The 23,545-nt window shown below is 43.9% G+C and overlaps 1 protein-coding gene and 1 non-coding gene across 4 annotated transcripts in view; both read right to left on the bottom strand.

The window, feature by feature from the left end:
• Positions 1–23,545, bottom strand: part of LOC126106790 (uncharacterized) — a 467,803-nt gene that overhangs the window by 140,907 nt on the left and 303,351 nt on the right. The window lies entirely within an intron of this gene.
• On the bottom strand, positions 5,563–5,667 carry LOC126107085 (U6 spliceosomal RNA). The gene has a single exon (XR_007523497.1). It is a non-coding gene; the product is annotated as a U6 spliceosomal RNA (small nuclear RNA).

Here is a 23,545-nt window from a genome sequence, read left to right as displayed (position 1 = left end):
AACAACGTAGCAACAACACCCGACGTTTAGCCCTATGTGATGACAGTACTGTGGAATTTGTGAAGTGCTTCGAATATTTCTAACAATGTGATCTAGTGCCTCATTCTCAGCACAGTCGTGAACTTTGTGCAATGTGCAAGCACAACTTGATGCCCCATGAACCTTGTTTTTTTTTCTTAAATTTCTTTCTCTAGTGTTGTTTTTGTAATGTATGTTATACCTTGTATGTGTTTGTGTTTTACACTGTAATTCTTATTACAAATTACTGTATTGTTCTCCACACCATGTTTTTTTTTATTTTGTATTTATTGTTGTGTGTATGCAAACAGTGTGCCTGAAGTCCCCATAAACTGAAGCAGATTCCACCACTGTCATTGTGAATGGACCATCAGTTCAGGGAACATTTTGTAAAGGTTATTCTTGCTGCAGGGAGACAGAATGAATCAGAGGTTGTAATTAGATTCTGAAAGCACACAAAGAGATTGTTAACTTAAATAGTATCATGTGTGAGTGAGTTCAGGTTAGTTTAATGATTAAAATTGTTGTAACATCTTGGGCATTTAATTGCGGAGCACTCCAACTCTGATTGTAAAGAATAAATTGCTCCATATATGGCTCACATGCTCGGGCCATATTTAGAGAGTGAATGTCTGTGTGAATCGGTGTTTGGAAGGGGCTCCCTGGGTATGGATGTGTGATGTGAGTGTTAGTGTTCCATATTAAGAAGGTGAAGTTGACTACATCATAAATAATCCTCCCTCTATGAGCTGCATTTTTCAGTTGCAGTGATTTTCTTTACAGAGTGCGGCATGTGCAGCCAGTTTGCGAGATTGTTCTTGGGCGATTGACTCACTACCTTGCTCCTAAGTGAGCCAACCGCTCACCAATTACAATCTAAAATGGCGTAGGGGCTATGAGAGGTGGCATGAGCCCCCTCTCATATTTCTATCTTAACGATTCTCCTCTATAATTGCATGCGGTGGAAAGTCGCTATTCCTTCACACGCGGACTTCCCACGCAGCGTCTCTCGTCACCCGTGTGGTCCGGTGACAGGCGGGCTCTGCTGACTTTGAAAGGGTAAGCCGACGGGTGTGAGAGAGTCGACTGAATGCTTTCCAGACGCCGACATTGTCAAGAGGCACGCCCGCAGGGGCCTGAAGTAGCGGCTGGGCTAGAGGTTCCATTACTTCACAGAAACTTAGCGAAAACACTTTCTGGCGGGCTACCAGCGAGGCGTGGGAATGACTTGTGTACCCAGGCAGTTGTGGCGGGAAAATTCCCGCGCTTTCTGCAAAATAGTAACTGTGATTGGCTTGCTCAGGGCATAGCTCCGTGATGTAGCAAAATCAGCGCAGAAATTGGCGCCAAGAATCTCCATTGGTGGAATGGTAGTGCTCCGGCAATAGAGGGGAATTTTCCGCCGGTTTTCGAGTTGCTGATTGGAACGTTTAACCACGGCCACTGTCGTGGGGGCGGGAATGTTGTGTGTTCGGCCTGTACGGGTGCTCTAGGTAGTCGGCTCTCGCTTTTTGGTTGAGGACGTCGAAGCAACCAGCCATCGCCTCCGGTACGCCAGATCGTGTTCTGGCAGTTAAGAAGACAGTTTGGTAAGGTATGTCCGCAGCACCGGCAGACAGGGATTTTCCTAGGTGATAATCAGAGCTCAGCAGAGCGCGCCTGTTCGTCTTTTTCTAACTTTGTTCTGTCTTGGGTAGCAGCAATTAATGTTGGGTTGGCTATGTGTTTTCTACAAGATTTGAGTTGCAAGGAATTGGCTGCACATACCACTTCGTCATAATCCTCACAATCTAGTTTAGGGACAACTTCACATTCACAGCGTTTGTTTGAGTATCCAATTTGAGCCAATTTGATGTATTGTAAATGTTTCATGTGTTTTTGTTTATTATTTTGTGTTTAGTCTTAATAAATCATATTGTTATTTTGGACAGAACTTTCATTCTGTTAATTGGGAGAGCAACCCTATCATTCCTCACTATGTTAATGAAACCTTCGTTTATTTAACTTATTTATCAAATTAAATTATTGCAGGTGCCAAACTCTCTTCTACTCCACTGGCAGGGTTGATTAGAGTCAGTTCTCGTTTTTTTTTTTTAATCCTTGTGCAACAGCAAAAGTCGGAGTTAGAATAGGGGGGGCTTAGAGCATCATTTACATATGTAGATTCTAGAAGAATTTAGTGTTAAATACACTGCTTGCCCCGGCACCTCGCACACTTAGCGACAGAAACCGGTTAAGAAATAAAATTTCTTCTATACAACTGGTTCCTGATCATTTCGATAGACAGAGATCCCCCGTATCCTCCAGCTCGTGTGGTAAATGAGTCAGGATGAATTATTATAAGTAAGTTTTATTTTTGTTAGCATCATTTACCGATTTTTTTCTTTAAATACAGGTCATTAAAGAGGAGAAGTTGGCCACAGCACAGTTGTCCGAAACACCCAATATTCACATCGAGCGATTTACGAGATCTACGGGAAACGTGAAAGAAGTTCATAAGCTGTTCTACTGTTTCATGTCACTTTCGGGCCTGCTGTCGTCGAATCTTGTGCACTGCCTTGAAGTCGTGCTATGTGCGACCTTACAGTCCCGGTACCGCTATGGTTTACCACATTTAATGATCGATTCAGATTACTGCGTAGGAAGGACGGTTGTCCGCAAGCCTTCATATGAACTCTGGGTATTTTTTACTCTCGAGTCAACACTCCCATCGAGTGCCACGATGCTGTCCTTCACCTTTTACTACATCTTGCCGATCTCTCCATATCCACTTCACTTCCACACTCTGTTTCTCGCACTCCACTCTCCGTCTGTCCCTTACTCTATCCTTCCCCTCTACAGTGCATACGTTCTCCCCTCACGTACTCTTCTGTACGACTGACACTCTATCTGTCCTCATAGTTTTCAACATTCTTTTGCTTAACCCCTATAAATTCTTCTTCTACGGATTTCTGATGATCCACGTTTCACTTCCACACAGTGTATGCTCCACACGTACACTATCTGATCGAAAATAACCGGACACCTCTACGTAATGCGGAATTGGCCACTAGATTATACGAGAGGCGGGGTCGCCGATATAAAACGAGGCTGGCAGCGATGCGTTGTCAGTGGGGAATCAGTAATAGTGGACTGTGTCAGTCAGTGATGTCATTACATGTAACAGTAAGAGATCCGCAACAGACCCATCAGGAACATTTCATCCATTCTTAAGCAAACCAGCTCGACAGTTCGTGATGTGACTGTGAAGTGGAAATGCGAAGGAACATCCGCAGCTGAACCGAGGCCGGACAGACCTCACGAATTAACGGACAGGGACCGTCGAGCATTGCGAAGGGTGGATGTAAAGCGTCGCACAATTAGCGGAAGGAATCACTCGCCAGTTCACAAAATGCAACGAGCAGTCTAGTGACCACAATGACTGTGCGTACAAACATAAAAAGGATGGCTTACAGCGAGAGAGCAGCTCCTCACAAGCCACATATTTTTCTGAACAATGCTAAGCGACGCTTGAGGTGGTCTAAAGGGTGCAGCCACTGGAGACTGGACGGTTGGAAACGAGTGAAGTGGGCAGATGAGTCGCGCTACACCCTGTTACAATCCGATGGAAGGGGTTTGGGTTTCGCGAATCCCTGGAGAACGTTTCTTGCCATCATGCGTAGTGCCAACAATTGACTACACAGGAGGTGGTGTTACGGTGGTTATTGTGTGATCCCCATAATGCGCTTGAGAAAAAGCTCTATGCCGGAAGATAAGAACACATTTTATAGCATTGTGTACTGCGTACAGTAGAGGAATAGTTCGGAGACGACAACTGATTACATCAACGTGACAGTTCACCCTGTCATACGTGACGCAATGTTTTGTGTACGGCGACATTCCCGGACTGGACTGACCTGCCCAGAGTACCGCAAGAACGCAATGGACACGTTGCGATGCGTCAGAACGTCGACTTCGCTCCAGACCCCGACCTCCAACATCACTACCTCTTATGGTTTCCGTTCTTGAGGAGGAATGGTCTGGCTCCTCCACACACATACAGACACCTCACTGAAAGTGTCCCCAGCAGAGATCAAGCTGTCATAAAAGCGAAGGGTGGACACGTCCCACGTTAACATCCACTAGCAGCTCTCCGGATTCTTTTGATTACATTGTACATTTCCAAGAAGTTCCTAATGTCCGTATCGGGAGCTGACACCAACAGAGTTCCTTTAACGAAGGGTGCACTCCTGTCCTATGCCATTCTATTTCCGGCGGCCTCCTTGCTGGGGGTATACAGCGTGACCTTTCTTCCAAGATGGGAGAATTGCTCCACTCGTTCCGCTGCTACGCCGTATCCAATTTCGATGTGAGGAAAGCCGTTATTCTCCTCTCTACAGCTCTCCGCCACATTTCCTTGCGTTTGATTATCCTTAAGGCATATCTTGTTCGTAGTAGACTGCCCATTCTTGACAATGCACTGACAAAGTGATCTGTTTGCAGCTGGTCACATTTTCATATAATTGACCATTCGAGAGTCAAGTCTCTATTTCCATGTTTGCTCCTCAGCTCACTGCTGCCATAGGTTGGCTACTGAACTGAGACGCAATAGGTAAATATATGTAGCGCTCCAGTGAAAGATCAGTATCAGGTGCAGCACCTCACGTCCATATGTGCGGGTCGTTTTTATTTTTATGTCCATATTTATTACTTCTTGGCGTCGATATACTGCTAACTACATTGTTATTTAAAAAGTTAACCAACATAAATAATATTTAGAATGGTATTTACATGGATTTTTCGATTATGTATTATAAACGTACATACAAACTTCATTATCATTTATTTAACATGTGAAAATAACAGTCTGGTGCATAGTAAGTGATGAACACAGGGCATTAGCGGCAGGTTTTTGGAACTTATCGCTAGAGATGAATAAGTAATTGAAATTATTTGAGATTAACGGTGTTTCTCCACTTTATCGGAGGTCTCTGGATATTATTTATCGAACCAGCATTTCATCCACGGCACGCTACGAATTATAAATGAAAGACGTATCTTCTAGTGACATATCACATCAGCCCACTCCACTCCCACTACACAGACAGTTCACTTACATTCCAAATGTATGATTGAATTCTCAGATTACTATGTCGAAATGTTTAATTAGTTAGATCATAATTTGTCCAGCTGCTAAAAAGTTGAATGTATGTTTAAATACAGACATATAGCTGTTGCGAACAGTGGGCTTATTTCATAGATACTTGTTTCATAGATACTTGTTAAAACTAAAGAAAAAAAGAAGGTTCATGATTGTAAATACATAAAACTGGAACCAGTCACTTTTTTGAATAGTTATTTTTTATTCTGTGAACCGGTTTTCGATCCGTTTCAGGTTCATCTTGAGATAGTTTTCTGGAAGTTACATCACTATTTGAAGATGAATCTGAAAAGGTTCGAAAACTGGTTGACGGAGTAATAAATAACTATTCAAAAAAGTGACTTGTTGCAGTTTTGTGTATTTGCATTGAATTAACAGTGACGGGTTCTAAAATATCCGTAATGGATAAGCTTAATGACGTCATGAGCGTACGTGTCATCTATGGGCATGGGCCATGCTAACCTTCTCTGTATTGTTTTTGTTGTATTACACACGGTGTCTCAGGACGAATGGACAATGTTCAGAGATATGAGAGGAAGGATCATTCGAAGGAAAAAAGTTTAGTAAACATAAAATGCATACCATAAGAGCTATGAGGAGTTGTTCACCTTCAATACTGTGGAACTTGTACTGCACAACTGCTCCTAGCTCTTAAGGCATACACCGCGCGGCTCCCCCCTCCGGAGGTTCGAGTCCTCCGTCGGGCACGTGTGTGTGTGTTGTCCTTAACGTAAGTTAGATTATGTACTGCGTAAGCTTAGGGACAGCCGAGTTCCGCAGTTTGGTCCCATAAGACCTTACAAAAAATTTCCAAAATCTTCTTGAGACATACGTTTTAGAGCCCAAGTTTATTAAACTTTAAACATCCCTGAACACTGATCATTCGTCCTGGGACACCCCGTATATACCGGCGAAGCGAGTAGAATATAGGTGTCGAATACAGATAGCCGGTTAACGGTGACGGTTTACTTTTCAGCAGTCAGTTGTCTGTCTCGAGGGAGTCAATAAAGTAATACCGCTGGTGTGGCTCGGTGTTTCGCCATCTTAGAATTTAGAGACGAAAGTCCTGTGCCGCCCATTAAACACTTTTGTGAGTGCCGAATTGAACCCTGTCGCGATTGCAACCGAAGTGAAAGTGGGGCGGAGTGACGCGGCGTGTTTCCTTTTCTTCTTCCTCCCCGCTGTAGGCGGGGCGCATTGTCGGCCGGTGAGGCTGCGCATTCCGGCAGGCGCGCTCGGGTCGCGCGGACACTTGGGACCAGAGCCGGCCGTCCTCTACATCTACATACATACTCCGCAATCCACCATACGGTGCGTGGCGGAAGGTACCTCGTACCACAACTACCATCTTCTCTCCCTGTTCCACTTCCAAACAGAAAGAGGGAAAAATGACTGCCTATATGCCTCTGTAGGAGCCCTTATCTCTCTTATCTTATCTTTGTGGTCTTTCCGCGAAATGTAAGTTGGCGGCAGTAAAATTGTACTGCAGTCAGCCTCAAATGCTGGTTCTCTAAATTTCCTCAGTAGCGATTCACGAAAAGAACGCCTCTTTTCCTCTAGCGACTCCCCCCGAGTTCCTGAAGCATTTCAGTAACACTCGCGTGATGATGAAACCTACCAGTAACAAATCTAGCAGCCCGCCTCTGAATTGCTTCTATGTCCTCCCTCAATCCGACCGTGATAGGGATCCCAGACGCTCGAGCAGTACTCAAGAGTAGGTCGTGTTAGTGTTTTATAAGCGGTCTCCTTTACAGATGAACCACATCTTCCCAAAAGTCTACCAATGAACCGAAGGCGACTATCCGCCTTCCCCACAACTGCCATTACACGCTTGTCCCACTACATATCGCTCTGCAATGTTACGCCCAAATATTTAATCGACGTGACTGTGTGAAGCGCTACACTACTAATGGAGTATTCAAACATTACGGGATTCTTTTTCCTATTCATCTGCATTAATTTACATTTATCTATATTTAGAGTTAACTGCCACTCTTTACACCAATCACAAATCCTGTCCAAGTCCTCTTGTATCCTCCTACAGTCACTCGACGACGACACCTTGCCGTACACCGCAGCGTCATCAGCCGTTAATCTGGCAGTGGTCCCCAAGCAGCGCACACGCCTGTCTGCAAGCGACTGCCCGCACCGCTTCGTTGCTATGAAAACGCCAACTCGTGTAACGAAGCTTTACTGTACAGACATCTGTCTACAAGTGCATGTATCGTCTGCACAACACCGGCTCTTTCTCCCCTTCCCATAAGCGTGTCTAGGCAGCGAAAAAATTCTGCGTGAGCCGTTCGTTTCCGCGCCTTAGGTTTTTGTGAAAACGTCGGGATACAATCGTAACCATTGCTTCGTATCGATAGGTAATTTAATTATCAGCCTCTTTAACATAGTGTCTTTCATGAAGAGTGTTATTTTAAAAAATTGTAATTTGTAGTTCCTAATACATTTTTGTGAGTGGTCAAGTTTGAACGGGATTCTACTCTAGACGACCAGAAGCCACCAGAAAGACAACGCAAAGCGCGAAGTGAGTACAGCGTCGCGGTAGCAGCGGCCAGCATTGAGGAAGGGGCGGATGTGTCAGTTTCGTGACGAACTCGACGGTCGCGCCTACCTGACACATTATCCTGGCGAATCTTAGCAAAATATTTCGGCCTGCATCCATGCAAACTTGTATTGACTCGAGCCTTGGGAGCGACTGACGTTGAACAGTGTGAATAACAGTTGGAACTATCGTGTACGCCAGTGTGTTCCAAGCCGTGGTGGACAACTGAACGATATTTTGTTCACAACATAACTGTAATGTCTAAGCTTCGAGATAAAGAACAATTTACCTCGATACGTTGAGTTTTTTCCATCTAATTTTGAAAAGTATTAGTATCATTGAAACGCCCTTCAGAATGCTTACGCAGACTAGCATAATGGTAGGAGCGGTCTGTGGTAGCTAAAGTAAGGAAAAAACTAACTGTCGCATGATGTATCACCGCCAAGCAGTGTAGCTCGATTAAACTAGGACCGCACACAGAAAGAACTGGTACTCTGTAATACAGAAGGTAAATGGAAGAAACAGGCAATGAGATGAAAAGAAGTAGTACTTTCATTCAAAGACTATAATTACCTCGAAGTCACCCTGATGAATGACGGTGCCCTGGACATTACAAACAGCGATACATCGTTCTTAATAGGGCGTCTGATTATCACGGACGGCAATGCCTGCTCTGAAATGTTCCGTTTCTCCAGCAGCGCGGTTGAGAAACTGCTGGCTGGTAGTTGGTGGCTGTAATACGGCCTCCCAAGGCATCCCACACGTGCTCGCCGGGAACGGTCAGGCCAACAAGATTCGCCGAATATCCTCTCGTTCCAAGAGCTGCCCGATGCGGTCGCGCATTGTCGTCCCTGAAAATGAAGTCAGGGCCGAATGCACCGTTGAAAAGACGCAAGCGGCGAGGGAACACAATGTCACAAAAACGTTCGTTGTTCCGTCTTCATCAGATTTGGAGGTGAGTAAGCGGCGCGAGCAAGATGATGCCTCTGCACTGCATAACGCCTGGACCACCAGAACGACCATGTTAGGCAAAATGGACGTACCCCCATATGGTGAGCGGTGGGAACACACAATATACCGGGGGACCCACACGTTGCAAAAACGCACAACACTCTCTTGCAGTGAATGAGCCACGGTGGAACTGAGTGAGATGCATGACGGAACACAGGTGAGCTTTGCTTAAGGGGCTCCGGAAAGGTTCAAAATCGCTAAACGTTCGATTTTTATTTTTCTGAATTTTATTTAAAATATTTTTGAAATATGTTCTGCAAGGGCGTGACCCATTGTTGCGCTTTTAAACTGCTGTCAAATGTTCTACTCATCAATCTATATGCTCATCATGTACATTTTAGTGATGTAAAAGAAATAAGTGTTACAAAATAAGTGTTGTGACTAACCAGTGATAGTTCGAGATATATCGCTCGCTCGATTGTCATCTGATTCATATTTATTTCCTCTTTTGCAATCCTGAAAATATTCGTAGTGAATTCTGCTCACTGAAGTCTCTGTTTCGTTGAAGGATAATCATGGGTAAACGTAAAGTTTTTGCAAACTGTGTATGGTGTTTTCATAGTAGTGAAGGCAGTTTTTAACTCTCCATAAAAAATCACGTAGGACTTGCCGGTGAAATGGAACTGAAGTGTGGTAAGTGGTCGTGGATGCCCACCATTTGGGACAGTGTTGCAGTCACTCCAAATGAAAAAAATGGTAGCAAAATCTATGAACACAACATAAGATTGTTTATGCTTTGCTTACAGCTGGTAAGGGTGCAACTGCAGGTGCAGTTCTCTGTGGCGTGATGAATCTTCCAAATCCCCCAACCAAGTTTACAAACTATAATACATTTATAATGTCTGAAGTAGAAGATGTCAGTATAGAAGATATAAAGAAACCTATGGAAGACGCAGTAATGGAAAACAGTCGTGATAGGGACTTGACTGTAGCATTCGATGGTATCTCGCATAAACGGGGACACATATATCTTCATGATGTATTATCTGCCACCAGTACGTATACAGGGAAAATGTTAGATATAGCAGTAATATCTAAATATTGTAGGTGTCCACAAAAAATAAAGATACGCATGAAAATAATTGCACAGATAACTATAGTGGCAGTAGTGGAGAAATGGAAGTGGCTGGTGTTGCTAGTATATTTGCGTGTGATAAAGACCGATATGTGAGTTACCGTGGTGACGGTGATTCTAAAAATTTAAGACATATTCAAAAATGGAAGCCCTATGGTGGTGACGTTGTAGTGAAGAAATCTGAGTGTATTAGGCACGTAGAAAAACGAATAGGATCAAGACTTTGGCGAGTGAAAGCTTCGTACAGAAAACAAAAACTCAGTGATGGTAAAGGGCTGGATGGGAAGGGAAGGTTAACTGACAGTGTAATTGACAAAATACAGAACTGCTATGGAATGGCTATTAGGCAATGTCAATGAAATGAAGAAGGCTGTTTGGGCTCTCTTTTTTCATACATTTTCAACCGATGAACGTCCCCATAGTTACTTGTGTCCCAAAGGAGAAAACAGTTGGTGTAAGGAATTGCTAACTGGTGAAACATAGTCTGCCTGATACGGTAATGGAGGTGATAAAACCTATTTCCAGAGACTTAGGAGCACCTGAACTGTTGAAGAAGTGTGCTCAAGGAAAACCACAAAACCCTACAGTGTAAATAGTGTTATTTGGTCAAGATATTGGGATAGAAACACTTCACTTTGGTGTGCGTGGTGCTGTTGCTACTTTCGGTGATGGCAGCGTTGTAAGCTGCAAAGTATTTCGAAGTATGGGAATGAAGATAGGTTTCAACATGGTAGGAACGATGCCTGCTGTAGACGAGGAACGTCTTCGGGCTGTAAATGGCCGAGAAATACGAGGAGGAGGACAAAGGAAGCTGGAGGAGGAGTTTGCAGGAGATCTAGATAAGCCATCCTATGGACCTGAAATGCACAAAAAGGCAGACCAAACTTTGTCGCTCGATACGCAAAAGTTTTGTTCTTTCATACAAATCACATGTTTTTTCAGGAGCTACTACACCAATTTACTTCAGATTTTCAGGAAATGTTACACAGCCCCCTCAGCGTAACGTTACCACAGCCTTTTTTCAAAAACCTATATACTGTTGAATTTATAAACAGAAAGTGGCACAATCCCTGTGTTAAGTTTTAGCCAATACTCCAACAAATAATGTGTAAAAATTTCAACTTCCTAGCTCAAATATTTCCTGAGAAAACATTTAATTCATAAGTGCTATTTTAACATTGCAAATATAGGGTTTTCCGGAGCCCGTTAACAGGATTACGTGGTCATTATATAGACTGTGGATGACAAGCACCAATTCTGATTTCAAGTTGCGGCTTTTGAAAGTATAATGTACAAAGAGTCAATTTTTAGAATTTTACTACGATTTATTGTTAGCATTAACCGGTGCTCGAACTGGTGGGGGCCCACCGCCAGTCGGAGGTGTTACAGGAACATATCTTGTGGACCATACGCAGCTAGGCGCGTCGTATTGTAGCTCGGTGGGCGTCACAAATCGTGTACACTTCAGCCAGCTGACACAGAGTGCTTAGGGGGATTCGGTTTTGCGGCTGCGAGTGGCCGGCGGCTAGGTGGCGGCAAGTGTTGGCGGCAGAAGCAGCTGCAGCACGCAGGGAGCTGGCGCGCGCTCCGACACGCGCTCTTAACGCCGCTCCTGACGCCGGGCTTCCTTCCGCCACGGCCCCGGCAGCGGCCGACACTGCCTCCAGATGTGGGGCTGTTCCTCAGGAGCTCGAAGCATTACTAATGGAGGGCACGGCAGCTGGGTGGGATTTCATAGACTCCCGTGGAGTCACACAGCAATCAGTCCAACAGTTTACTACGGCAAGCTATAAATAAACAAAATATACATGGTGTCGAAGGCTTCCGTAGATGTATTCGTAAGAACGGTAGTCGTCCGTAATAAAGATAAATTACACGATTTTTTAACATTAAAAGCTCATGTACCCACGTCCTCACAAGAATAACACAGAGAAGAATGGAAAAGAAAAGAAAATGTGTTAGACGATCATCAGTCTGGCTTTAGGAAAGGTAAAGGCGCCAGAGACGCAATACTCATAACGGTTTCATAGGATTTGTCGACCTGGAAAAGGGTTCCACAATGCGGAATAGTGCATGATGTTCGAAATTCGGAGAAAAATAGGAATAAGCTGTAGTAGGGAAAGACGAGTAATATGCAATGTGTAAACAAACAAAGAGCGAACAATAAGAATGGAAAGCCAAGAACGATGTGCTCGGATTGGTTCAAATGGCTCTGAGTGCTATGGGACTTAGCAGCTGAGGTCATCAGTCCCCTAGAACTTAAAACTACTTAAACCTAACTAACCTAAGGACATCACACACATCCATGCCCGAGGCAGGATTCGAACCTGCGACCGTAGCGGTTGTACGGTTCCAGACTGAAGCGCCTAGAACCGCTCGGCCACACCGGTCGGCTGCTCGGATTACAATGGATGTAACACAGTCATTGTAGTCTTTCGCTCCTAGTGTTCAGTCTATGTATCGAAGACGTATTTTCTTATTTAGTTTATATAAGCGTAGTATGTTTGTTCTTTTCACACGTTGCACGTTATAACGCTTTCGTGAGTTTGATCGATGGAACAACTAATTAACTAACGTAAGAAGGAAAAATAACGTACACTGTCCTTCAGTGAGCCTTAATGAGGCACAAAAACTAGTGAGATATTCAGCTTTAAAAATCTGTAACGATTTACCCAAAGCTGGCCGGTGTGGCCGAGCGGTTCTAGGCGCTTCAGTCCGGAACCGTGCAACTGCTACGGTCGCAGGTTAGAATCCTGCGTCGGGCATGGATGTGTGTGATGTCCTTAGGTTACTTAGGTTTAAGTAGTTATAAGTCTATGGGACTGATGACCCATAGTGCTTAGAGCCATTTGAACCACTTACGTAAAGAATTTAAGCATTAATAGAAAATTAACATGTACACAATTTGTTATCGAACTTGCTTGACAAGAGGAATTTCGGAACGTATTATAATTGCGCGCGCCTGTGTATGTATGTATGAGAGAAAAACCGTAAGAAATATTGCACACTAGCCGATCAAAGGCATTCTGATGCCTATTAGTGGATACTAATATATGGGTCGTCTCAGCCCGTTGCCTTTACAACTGCTTGGACTCTTCTGGAGACACTTTCAGTGAGGTCTCTGTGTGTGCGGGAAGCTGGGGTCTGGAGTGAAGTCTGCATTCCTCCTTATCCCAAAGGTGTTCCACTGGGTTGAGGTGAGGATTGTGGAAAGGCCAGCCCACAGGAAAGTTACTGTCCACAGACCTTTGTCTCGCTTGCTTTGTGACGGGGTAATGCCACCAGTCACCATTCCCAAAGTCTTCCTCTGCCGTACACCGTACACAATGCTGTAAGATGTGTTCATATCCTTCACATGTAGCGCTTTCTTTAAGGGACCACGCCCTAACCACAAGAAACACACCCCACACAGTAACACGACGTCTCCCGTACTTGGCTGTTAGCACTACAAGTGGTGGCAGGTAACAGCTGAGACAGTTCGCGTGTGCGGCTATTCCTCAGAAGCTGGTAGCATTGCTAATGAAGGACACTGCGGCTGAGGTGAAATGTCATGTAATGCCGCGGACTCCTCGCGCCGTACATTAGCTTCCTACCTTTTCGGTTTCTGGAACCAGATAGTAATCACTCCAACAGTTTACAATGACAAGCTGTAAATAAATATATAAAATATACAAGCTGTCGAAGCCTTCCGTATATGTGTCCGTAAAAACGGTAGCCGTCTGTAATAAAAATAAAGTAGACGATTTTTTTAAATTAAAAGGTTGTGCATCCATGTCGTCACAAGAATAACGTACAGAAGACTGGGAAAGAAAAGTAAAGTTCGCCTCTCGTGATCGTGACGTCTGGCGGCCGATTCCGCATGACACAGGAGCGTCCCGTAGTGTGAGCGGGACCGGACGGCAAGACGCAGTAACAATGTTACTCAGCGTGATACGCACCCGTCCTTACTACAGCACGGGGTGCATTTCCATGCAATGCTGTGCACCAAACGTACGTTCTCACTAACGTCTTAGTCAAAGTAGGGAGGAAGTTTGGTACTAGCAGCCTTGTTCTAGCGAGGAATAGTTTCTAAAGCTGTTCTACTCTGCTGTCATGTGTTATTTTGCCTCCGAAGTAGCAGAACATCTTCATTCTGCCTACTTCGTGGTCCGCAATCTTGGTGATGTTAACGTTTCTCACTGTTATCATTTCCGCTGCTCCTCATTACTGTCCTCTTTCTTTTGTTTACTCTTAATCCATAATGTGCACTCGTTATACCACTCCGCCCAACAGATCTTGTAATTTTTCTTTGCCCTCTCTGAAGATAGCTGCCATCAGTGAATTTTATCACTGACGTTCTTTCACCAAGAATTTGAACCTCACTCACGGACCTTTTTTATTATTATTAGGTTAGCAACTTGTTTTATAATTGAAATAAATGCTTGTAGCTCCTTCATAAGTTACACTGAGAAGTATCTTTTTTTAATGAATAAATAAAAAAAGGTAATTGTCAACGCTATTTATGACGGAGCTACAACCATCTGTTTCACATATCTGGAAGATTTATGTGTATGAAGTCAACAAACAATTCTAATACTTTTGTGCGATAAACACTATTCGCCAAAGTTAGGAGCTTCCAGGAACATAATCCCACATAACATCAATGAATGCAAAACATATTGATTTACTGACCTCTGCAGTCCCCAGACCTGGCAATTATTCTTACCGCAAAAGAGGCCACACATAAAAGTTATAGCAGGTCTACTATATGGTTTTCGTCCTCATCAGCATCTACACCTAACAACTTACAATTTTCTATTCTGTTTATTACTCCTTGTTGGTATAGTTGGCTAACAGGTGGTGGGGCACTTTTGACAGTTCACGTCTCGGTGAAATGTGTTCTTTACGAATTTAAAGCTGGCACATTTCTGCAAAACCATTCAGTAACTGTCACAAAGCATCTTTTGCTAGTTTGTCTCTTGATGGTCGTTTGCTAGGATTCACAAAATGCTTTTACCATCTGGAAGCAGGGCTAATTCTGCTCCCTGGCTGAAATAAAATAGCAGATCGTTAACATAAAGCAAGAAAAGTAGCTGGCCAGTGGCCGAAGACTGCGGCACTCCCATTACGAGTTCTCCCCATGCAGATGATGTGCCGTCACTCCTTGTATTACTCGAACAGCCTAAGGTAACTATATGCATTCTGCTTCTTAAATAAGAACCAAGCAGGTATTTCTTGAACTACATACTCCACAAAAACTTAAATGTCTAGTTGATTATTATGACTGGCACTATCAAATGCTTTCGGTTAGTCAGAGAAGAACCCAACTGGTGATTTTCTATCATTCAAACATCTTATTGTGTGCTGAGCAAATGTATAAATAGCCCAATCAGTAGAATGACCCTTTTGAAAGCCACACTGTACTTTCCTGAGTGTCTCATTACTACACAGGCGGGTGACATTAAGTTGTCAAAAATGTTAGAAAATGATGTGAAGAGCGACACCGGCCTGTAGCCATCGACTCCTGTCGAGTCGCCCTTTTCACAGAGAGGTCTAACAATGGTATACTTCAGAAGCGCTTTTAACTGCAGCAGTTAGTCGTCTCTTTTACGTTGTTGCCTCGGAAAGAATAATTTTAAGGGCACGAAATTAGAGGTGGGCGAAGTGGCTGTCTTTACGGAACCGTTCCTTTTACTTGGGAACCTGAATACTTGGGAACATTAAAGATTGTTCTCACTATCGCTAAGACCGTTTATCTGTTTTTTCTGGAAAACAGAAAAACTCATTCGTATTTAATAGTTCACAAAAATTAATTCATAAGATGAGAAAGAAATGTTTAGATACAAGATAAATAAGGTGTAAAAACAATAAACTATGCGGTACGTGTTAACAACGCTCAAGGGAAGGGAGGATCGTAACAGGGGACTGAAATCAGGTAAGTGAACTACTGAACTACCGTTATACGAACGGGCTGTACTCAGTAACAAGGAAGGAGAGATTCGTGCATTCGTATTCTAATTCCCAGTAGGTAGGGGAAGCGAAAAGTAAAAGAACAATAGTGCACCAAACGAAAGGCCGCTTCAGACAATTCCTTTCCGAGAATAGTTCATTTGAACTAATTCGTTCGTGAACTACGCATCCCAAAGCGAGATGTTAACGTCGCTCGCCCCACACGTTCGGGAAGCATGATGACTATGAAAAGCAATGCGACGACCTGGAACTACATTTCTGGTAGTAGACATTAAGATACTGCAATGTGTTGGCTGAGCGATGGTCATTCGATTGAGCATCATTCGGAAGGGAAGAATATTCTCATTTTTGTAGAACTGATTAGTTATAGTGTGTGCTTAATCAGTACATTAGTTCTGATAAAAGTGGCCCTGTCTCGGCGTAAATTACTGTGGACTGACCATCTCATGGATCCCCTTCACCATCTACTAAGTCATGTGTTGCTTCAAAAGTAATTTTCTGTGTCGCTTAATATATGCTCTGCAAAAAGTGAAAGTGCCTTGTTACTATTGTATTGACCCGGTAAAACAACGGAAAATGCCCCAAATGACAAGATAGTCAGTACATTGGTTTAATTACAAAGTGCTCGTTAATAACTTTTCTGATGTCTAGACCACACTTGCGCGTTTTCATTGTGTCATTTTAAAAAGCTACAAAATGCGTCCAAAAGATCACTTTATCTCACAGCATTTTCATGCACATTGCTGTTAATTACAAAGAATGGCCGCAATGTTAATGTTTCCACAGTCAACTGGCTCGTAATGTTTTGGAACAATACCTTCAAACGGCTAAATATGAACATTTAGTTACGAAAAGGTTCAATAATTCTGACTGCAAAACGTACTGAAAGTGTGCTTGCTGGACCCATTTTAGTTTTCACTAAAGTGAGCGTGTGAAGTCTCATTGTCTGGTTGAGCCAATGACTTACTGAGTCGAGATCAAAAACATTTTTCATCTGTCCCTTCCGGACTTGCGACCGGTTTCTCTATTATTTAATGTTTTTACACATGGATTGTCGGTAGCGTACTGTCCCAGTAGTGAATTCCCACACTGTTGTTTAATGGATAACACAAACTTACCCAAAAGTTAACCGAGATAAGCAGTGAAGTATAATTGAAACTTATTTCGACAACAGCCTCAATAATCCACTAGAGGCATCGGGATATCACGATAGCCGTTGCATATGTTAGACAAGTGTTAGAACACAATTAAGCCTTTTCAGAATAAAAATAATTGAAGTATCTATTAAATCAGTAACAGTTTCATTAAAAATAATCATCAATATCGTTGAAATGTCACTTTGATAGACTATTAATGTAGACAGCTCACGTGTCTGCAGCTAACCAAGGCTGTGGTAAGGTGACCAAAGTTAAAGAGATGTGGACCGAGACTCGGGAAGTAACAATTAAAGGCAGACAATCAAGAATTAAGTGTAAGGAGTCGTTACACTGACTGGACGAGCCAGGTTGGGGGCCGTGTGTGGCGGAGAATTGAACACTTGTCATGTCGGTAGCCAGTAATCCCTGCACGCGTAGCAAGTTATTTTGCGGTACGGAAAGCCTTTAACAATTCAAGAAAAGTATTCTCGTCCGTGAGTGTACGGAATTCTGACGAGTCATCCCGACAGAGTTGCGGTGTTGTGAGCGTGCAGTTTTCATGCGCGAAAAGAGGGGGTCAGGCAGTAGCAGCGGGAGGCACAAACGAAACGACCGACTGGCGAAATGAACGTGATACCTATGGATCGTGCAACACTTCTGAAGCTCTGCTGTTGGGTAGCTTACTGGGTAGTGGTCGCAAGCTAAGGCGTGACTGTTCACCCTCCACGTGTCATTTGGCTGATCACAGCATCGCGTTCTACGGCAGCAGTGGTCGAGAGAAGAAGACAGAGACTCCACAGCCACTTGACAGCAGAGTTGGGTAGCGGCCGGCCACTAGAGCAAGTCACTGGCCTCGCAAGTTCGTAAGCTGAGTAGAAGCGCGTTAACTACTCGGCGTATTTATTACTGATAATGTGTTGCTGAACTGTGATATGCACTACGATCGACAAGTGTAAGTTGAGGGCTGGCGTACCGGTCAGAAGGTCGAACGAATTAGTCAATCGTGTGGAAGTATAACGATGTGTCATCATTCGTGACTGCATTATGACCACAGTTGTGGCAAGAACTGCAATGTTGAATAAATTAATGGCATCCCTTAAAAGAATTTGCGTACCCACTACTGGAAGAGTACACCTACAAATTTCCTGCAAGTTTCAGTCCTAAATTATAGAGGGAACCTCGACCGAGAGGGTCATCAGCTTTCGCAGACGCAAAATGAGCAATTGGAATGGTGGCGACGTGTGTGTGACGTTGTACACGCCCACATGCAGCTGTGAAGCTGCTCCAACTGGGCACGCTCTCACGGGTCTTAAAGTAGCGGGGTGTCGCGTGAGGAATACGAGACAGGTGTGTGGACGCGCCCGCAGGAAGTTTTGCACAACACTATGGTAGGTGTCCACATAGTGTGACGTCTGCCTGTCAGGACAGGGCTCCGCTGCTAGACGCGGGACCACACCCACGTGTGTCTAGCTGTTCCCCGCGTGCCTCGTCACCCTGATATCATTGCTTTGTTTGATCAAGTTACTTGATTACAGGAGATGCGAGATATCTGGAAAGTAACCACCATTGGACGTAAAATGTTCAAACAGTTAACGAAACATATTAGAAAAAATTTCGAACTGCGCTTTTGTATTACTACTTTACACTATTACATTTCAAATTTACGCACTTGTTACATTTGTTAACAAGTCGACCTCTTCGTAAAAATCTGTTACCATCGACTGCATCTCATTTACTTTACTGATGTCTGTACAAAAATTGTTTAGTCACGACCTCGTGAAAATCAACCAGGAAATTGTGAAAAGTTCTCCGACAGTGCTCAAATTATGATACACCGGCTTTGTCATTTCTCTACAGCAGTTCACTGATCATTACAAGTGAACTCCGCCTCCGTCATCATCGCCTCCCACCGTTAAACGAACGGCAGCTCTGACACATTTGGTCCGTATTGTGGAAAAATTTTGCGGCGAACTTCAGCAGTGTCACCAGTGTTGAGATATTTTTGGCCAATAAATACTATATTACAGGACGCATTTCACATCTCGTAGGATTCTGAACTGGACCGCTCGTTCTGAGCGGCTACTGCACGTGACCGAGAAGCGGAATGTCTCTCTCATTGTCGCAGCTCCATAAACGCACAGACGTACTGCGCGACGCCGCACCGCGCCGGTCGGTGTACGGGCTTCTCCGTGCCCCCAGCAGCTTCCCGCGCTACCCGAAACTGACGGCTGCTTTCCGGATAGCTCTAGCAATAATCGCGTGAAGCGTTACTGCAATCATTCTCGCTGCGCTCCGACGATCTGTCGCTTTATATTCGTGCAACTCGCGTTTTCATTCTCCTTCTTGCCTTTCTGCCCGTCCAGTAATGTATGTTGGCGACCGCAAGACGCTTCTTTATTCTGTAGTACACGGTAATCCTGCCCACTGCTTTATATTATCTGACCGAGATATTCTTCTCTGCCGTTTTCTTGCTCCCTTCTATTATCAACTGTAGAACTATGTATTTGGTGTCTGGAAAACACGTGTGCTATTTATGCAGTTTTCCTTCTTTCATGCACTGTTGAAGTTTCCCGCTTTTTGTGCATTCGGCGCGACACTCTGGTGTCAGTTATTTTTGTTATCCGCGGCATTTTAAGCATTCTACGGAAAATCCACTTTTCAGGGGCCTCGATGTTTGCTGTCGTATTGAGTTGGTGCTTAGGTTCGTAGCGTTTTTCCAATAAACGTAACACACATACACAACAGAGACTTTAGTCATGAATGATATATTGTCCTTCATCATTTGCAAAAGTCTGCCAACGCTGGTTGACTATTGGATTCAACGACTGTGGGAAGCACGTGGTTTTGAGGCGTGGAACTCGTAGAGCCATATTCGGAGGGCGGAAAGGAAGTTCCAGAAGAGTCGTCGTACGGAGACCGGACAAGACGAAAATCTGACAGAGCGAGATGAGGCGAATAAGGTGGGTGCGGAACGACTTCCCAGCGCAACTCACGTATAGTGTTTTCTGTGAGTCGAGCGGAATGCGGGCGGGCTTTGTCGTGGAGTAGCGGACTTCCTGGCCGTTGTTCTCAGATTACGTCTGCGAGACGCTTCAGCTGTTGACAGTAAACGTCAGCAGTGATGGTTGCACCTCGGGGAAGCCATTTGTAGTACACGACGCCGTCGCTGTTCCACCAGATGCATCACATTGTGCTCTGTGGGTGCGCGCAGATATTTGTACACAGTGAACTGCTGCTTTGTTTGGGCCCAGCTATTGCGCCCTTCTCCTTATGTTAGCATAAAGACACCATTTCTCGCAACCAGTAACGATACAGGACGGGAATAGCCGACGTTGGTCACGAGCCAATTCGTGACGAGCAAGCAGAGATGCAGATATGACCACCCACTGATGTTTGCCATTTTGGCTCAGAGCATGCGGTACCCAGACACCCGATTTTCGCATCTTCTGCATTGGATAGAAATGTTGCACGACTGTGTAATGATAACAGTTCGTGACATTTTCCAGTTCTCGAGTTCACTGACGTGGATCTTTGTGCACTAACGCGTGGGCTGGTGCGCTGCTGGCGCCAGTCTCCATCGATGCTCATAACGGTCGTCCGAGTCGATTTTCGATCCCTGCATGGCTCCGTACCCTTGACGGATGGCTATTCAACTGTGAGGCGCGCGCTCCCTGGCAGTTCAGTTGGGGTACCAGCTGTGTCAGCGACAGTCACGTGTGGCGTGGCGTGGTGCCTGCACGAGTCGGTTCGGCGAAGGAGCGCGGGCCGCTGCTGCGGCGCGTTTAGCCGTTGTAATGCAGATCCGCTGCCGACGGTGACTCGGATTTCTTGGATATGTGAAGGACAGGTTTCCTTCGTGTCTCTTTCATGTAATTCAAAGTCAGTGAACCGGATCGTCGAAGTGTTCGTCGGTGGGTAACTGAATACCCCTGTGGACTGAAACTGTCTCGGCTGTTTCAGTTACCTTTGATCTGGCTGCCTGATATGTTGACGGCATTTAAGGGACTGTTAGTGACGCACAACCGATAGGCATGAAGCCGTGTTTAATGCGTACCAAGTAGTGCGTAAGTTTCTCCCTGGCGTTCAGAAACGGACCGAAATATTTTCCCTAAATCCTTTTCTGTTTTATTGTTTTACTTGTCGTTTTAGGGTCGTTTAATAAAATCTTAAGATCCACTGTCACGTATGTCAAGTCTGCTCAAGGTTCATTTGTGCCGCGTAGAATTAAAGGTTTATTGATAAATGCTTGGGTTAATGTCCTTGTGTATCTGTTGCGTCAGAATGTAGTCTGCCGCTGATGAGTTTACGTTTTACATAATTGGCGGTGGTCAACGGGAGCAAGCTCCGATCGACGTATAACGGTGGAAGAGTGAAAATTAAGGACCTGGATCGGTGTCTATGCTTATGTTGTTAACGTGCGGCAATTCCATCTTGCCGGTGGAGCGTAGTGGTTTTCTGCAAGCTTACTTGTAGATCCAAGTTGAGTATATTATTTCACCTTCTAGTCCGTCCATCTCCTGTATCTGTTAGAACCTTTCGGTTTGCTCACGCCCTACACCAATTTACCGTAAAGTTGAGGGGGTCCCATGTTAAGACGATTTCATATGTTATTATTATATTGAATATATTATAATACTGTTAAATTGTCAGAAATTTTAAGACCAACTTTGGAAAGATCTGAGCTTATTGGACTTAGGTGGATTAATGTTCTTACCCGGGTCCTGAGTTACATGAAAACCAGTTTCTATGATAGTTGAAGCATGTTTGAGATATGATTAATTGGGGTTTTATGAATATTGTTTTAATTAATAAAAGTTGGCTAAGCAAATTTTGAAAGATCTGTATGCATCAAGAACTCATATGCAAACCCAGTTCCAAGCAAAGAAGGAAAGGCAGAAAGGTGAAAGGAGTATATAGAGTGTCTATACAAGTGCGATGTACTTCAGGGCAATATTATGGAAATGGAAGAGGATGTAGATGAAGATGAAATGGGAGATATGATACTGCATGAAGAGTTTGACAGAGCAATGAAAGACCTAAGTCGAAACAAGGCCCCGGCAGTAGACAACATTCCATTAGAACTACTGACAGCCTCGAGAGAGCCAGTCCTGACAAAACGCTACCATTTGGTGAACAAGATGTATGAGACAGGCGAAATACCCTCAGACTTCAAGAAGAATATAATAATTCCAATCCCAAAGAAAGCAGGTGTCGACAGATGTGAAATTTACCGAACTATCAGCTTAATAAGTCACGGCTGCAAAATACTAACGCGACTTCTTTACAGACGAATGGAAAAACTTGTAGAAGCCGACCTCGGGGAACATCAATTTGGATTCCGTAGAAATACTGGAACACGTGAGGCAATAATGACCCAACTACTTATCTTAGAAGAAAGATTAAGGAAAGGCAAACCTACATTTATAGCATTCGTAGACTTAGAGGAAGCTTTTGACAATGTTGACTGGAATACCCTCTTTCAAATTTTGAAGGTGGCAGCGGTAAAATACAGGGAGCGAAAGGCTATTTACAATTTGTACAGAAACCAGATGGCAGTTATAAGAGTCGAGGGGCATGAAAGGGAAGCAGTGGTTGGGAAGGGAGTGAGTCAGGGTTGTAGCCTCTCCCCGATGTTATTCAATCTGCATATTGAGCAAGCAGTGAAGGAAACAAAAGAAAAATTCGGAGTAGGCATTAAAATCCATGGAGAAGAAATAAAAACTTTGAGGTTCGCCGATGACATTGTATTTCTGTCAGGGACAGCAAAGTTCCTGGAAGAGCAGCTGAACGGAATGGACAGTGTCTTGAAAGGATGATTTAAGATGAACATCAACAAAAGGAAAACGAGGGTAATGGAATGTAGTCGAATTAAGTCGGGTGATGCTGAGGGAATTAGATTAGGAAATGAGACACTTAAAGTAGTAAAGGAGTTTTGCTATTTGGGGAGCAAACTAACTGATGATGGTCGAAGTAGAGAGGTTATGAAATGTAGACTGGCAATGGCAAGGAAAGCGTTTGTGAAGAATAGAAATTTGTTAACATCGAGTATTGATTTAAGTGTCACGAAGTCGTTTCTGAAAGTATTTGTATGCAGTGTAGCCATGTATGGAAGTGAAACATGGATGATAAACAGTTTGGACAAGAAGAGAATAGAAGCTTTGTAAATGTGGTGCTACAGAAGAATGCTGAAGATTAGATGGGTAGATCACATAACCAATAAGGAGGTATTGAATAGAACTGGGGAGAAGAGAAGTTTGTGGCACAACTTGACCAGAAGAAGGGATCGGTTGGTAGGACATGTTGTGAGGCATCAAGGGATCACCAATTTAGCATTGGAGGGCAGCGTGGAGGGTAAAAATCGTAGAGGGAGACCAAGAGATGAATACACTAAGCAGATTCAGAAGGATGTAGGTAGCAGTAGGTACTTGGAGATGAAGAAGCTTGCACAGGATAGGGTAGCTTGGAGAGCTGCATCAAACCAGTCTCACGACTGAAGAGCACAAAAACAACAACAATGCATTCCCTTAGTTGTGGAAGTAGTTTTAGAGTTTTGATGTGAATTATATGAAAAACAGTGTCAATGTAAGTTATGAAACTTATGAGGTTTAGTTAGGGCAGTTATATTTTATTAATAATAGTTTTATGTATATTGTGTTATTTAATGA

Source organism: Schistocerca cancellata, chromosome 10 (genome assembly GCF_023864275.1).
Source record: "Schistocerca cancellata isolate TAMUIC-IGC-003103 chromosome 10, iqSchCanc2.1, whole genome shotgun sequence".
Classification (NCBI taxonomy): Eukaryota; Metazoa; Arthropoda; class Insecta; order Orthoptera; family Acrididae; genus Schistocerca; species Schistocerca cancellata.
The sequence above is the reverse complement of the archived record's forward strand: the minus strand, read 5'-3'. Positions and strand labels throughout refer to the sequence as shown.